This window comes from Mus pahari, chromosome 3, assembly GCF_900095145.1.
Source record: "Mus pahari chromosome 3, PAHARI_EIJ_v1.1, whole genome shotgun sequence".
NCBI lineage: Eukaryota > Metazoa > Chordata > Mammalia > Rodentia > Muridae > Mus > Mus pahari.
This window is the reverse complement of record NC_034592.1, coordinates 154558441-154561573: the sequence shown is the minus strand read 5'-3', so window position 1 is coordinate 154561573 and position 3133 is coordinate 154558441.

Here is a 3133-nt window from a genome sequence, read left to right as displayed (position 1 = left end):
GAGAGAGAGAGAGAGAGACAGAGACAGAGACAGAGAGAGAGTGTGTGTGTGTGTGGGGGGGGTCTGAGTGAGTGAGACAGAGAGAGGGTGTGTGTGTGTGTATGTGTGTGTGTGTGTGTGAGAGAGAGAGAGAGAGAGAGAGAGAGTGTGTGGGGGTGTGTGTGTGGGGTGTGAGTGAGACAGAGAGAGAGAAAGGGTGTGTGTGTGAGAGAGAGACAGTGAGAGAGAGCGTGTATGTGTGTGTGTGTGTGTGTAAAAGAGAGAGTGTGCTTGTGTGTGTGTGAGAGAGAGTGTGTGTGTGTCTGTGTGTGTGTAAAAGAGAGAGAGTGTGCTTGTGTGTGTGTGTGAGAGAGAGAGGGTGTGTGTGTGTGTGTGTGTGTGTGTGTGTGTGTGTTTGCATGCACTTGTGCCCCCACACACTTACATGTGGGGGGTCAGAGGAATTCACTGTAGGCCAGGTCAGTGACCATGAGAATTCTTTCGTCCCCACCTCTGCAGCGCTGTGATTATAAGCACACACCACCATAGCCAAGGGGTCGACTCCAGGTCCTTGTGCTTACAAATGGGGTACATTACTGACTGATCTCTCTCTCCAGCCTGTGACTGACGGCTCTTAATGAAACTGGCAGTAAGGACTAGCAAGCGAAGTCAGTGGGTGCTAGGCAGTGCGTAAGTGAAGGCGTCTCCCATGAGTTACATTCTCGAAATACCTCACCAAATGCTTGAGCCCGCTGCTAGGACCAGGTTTTCTAGACGAAGAGACAGAAATTGCCTGCCTTGTGCTGGGGAAAGGCAGCCAGAGCAGGGGCAGGGTTGAATCGTCTCTCAATCTTATGGCTGGCTCTGCACACCATTGTTAATCCATTTGAGTGAATTAAATAGGCAGTCTCGAGCTCTCAACTGGTCACGCACCCGATCCTCAGACACGCTCTGAGTCTGCAATGTATCAGGTAGGCGTCGTGCAAAGATGTGAACTTGGAAGAGGGTGGGTCCACCCTCCTCAGCATGCTTCTAGTGTGGAAGGGTCCTAGGAAGGGGGAAGGGTGGTTGATGGATACTGACTGTTCCTGTTCTTAGGAGTTTTGGGGTCCCCTTTGAGGTGAGATATCTTTTCCTAAAGTCTGAATCCATGATCCCAGCACTGCTGATGTGTGCATTTCGCAGCAGGTTTTCTGGAGTGAGGGGAGATTGTCTTTTGTTTCACATGCAGAACCCCCCTCATCCTGTCTTCCTTTCTCCAGACAATCTCCGTAGCACCCTCTCGGCCACTTGCTACACATTTCAGTCCACAGGCCCTTGAGATGCAGCTTCCTGCCAATGTTCTCTGAGCCTCCAGCCCAGAGAAGCACATCTGTTCCTAGAAATTCAACCATCTAGAGGATGCAGATGGTGAAGAGATGGAGGATTCATGAGGCATGGTTAGGGGATCTGATTGAAGCCTTTGCTGGCTGAGGGTCAAGAATTCTGACATAGCTAACAAAAAATTGCTGCGACGATTGTTTTCCTAGAGATCATGCCATACAAGAGCAGAGAGAGTCTGGTGTCTCCCAGGGTCAAAACAGCACCCAGGACAGACTGTGTCCAGTCCTTCCAGAAATCCTGGGGTTGCCAAAGGGGAGGGAGTGACCCAGTGTCATGGGGAAACTGGTATCGTTTTGTCTCACACTGCAAGTAAAAGTGTCTCTGTGTATTTGCCTTTTATAGTTTTTATTTGGTGCTGGGGAATCAACCAGGGCTTGTACATGCTAGGCAAGTGTTCTACCTGAGTTACATCCCTGGCCCCCTTTGTTTGTTTTTATGAGACAAGGTCTTAGTCTAGCCTAGGCTGGGCTTGACTCTCTTCCTTCCTCTGCTTCCCAGGTTCTGGGGTTACAGACGTGAACCACCATGCGTTACCTCAAACAGGTATGTTGAAATAGTACTGACCCATGCTAAAGGCCAAGAATGTGTGTGACCTTTGACCTGGACCTCCCTCCTTTCTTAGCTATACACCTGGAATTTTCCGAGACCATCGCAAATAAAGATTACAGACTTTGTTTATGGTTAGACCACATTAGTCACTGCCTTACAACCTATGTTTAACAGTGGTTCTGAGACACGGTTGACCGATTTGACAGGGTCTTAGTCGGTAGCCTAGGCTAGCCCTGAGCCTACAGAGGTCCTCGTAACTCAGTCCCCCATCTGCTGGGCTTGTAGAGATGTCTGGCCTGGCAGATGGTTTCAATCTGTCAGCAGGGATAATTAGTTAACCTCAGAAATCACCTTATGGTCTCATTCTGAAGATAAGTTGTGAAAACAAATAATCTCGTCTCAGCTGAAGCGAACCAATCCACGCTGTTGCCTGGGGCACTCCTGGGTCTCCTTAGAGACCAGTCAGCGCTCATGTGAAACTGGGATTCTTGACTTAAGTGCTCCAGCAAAGAATTCCTGTGGATGAGTAGGTATTGGAAGTTTATGAAGAAAAGGCTTTAAAAAAGTGTGTGTGTGTGTGTGTGTGTGTGTGCACACGCGCACACACGCGTGTATGCTCTGTAGGTGCCCAAGGAGGCCAGAGGGTGTGCTAGGGTTATACAGGCCATTGTGAGCTGCTTGACACTGGGACCTGGACTCTAATCTCCTGCACAGGCAGTAAGTGTCTTACCAGCTAAGCTGTCTCTCCAACCCTAAGGAAAAGGGTTTAACCTGGATTTAAGCAGGGACAAAGGAGAGGGAAAAGAGACATGTAAGAGAGAGGGTGGAACTCACACTGGATGGACTCAGGCTTCGCAAGAGAGAGCATGCTGCTGGTGCTCCATTTCCTTTTCTCGTGGTGTGAGAGGATAGCAGGGCACAAATCACACCATCTACTGTGGTAGTTTATTCATGGGGAATTCATCCTGCAAACGCATAAACCTCATAAGCAAAACAAGCTGCAGTGGCTCCCTATTGGTCGGAACCCTAAGTCTTCTCATGGTTCTCTGTTCTCTGTGCATCCGGGTCCCCCCATCCTCCCCACCATGATTTTGGCCTCTGAACAAAACAATATAACTTGTCTCTAAATGTCAGGATTCTGGGACTACAAGTGAGCAGCACTGACTAGCACACTGACTAGCACACTGACTGACTAGCACACTGACTGACTAGCACACTGACT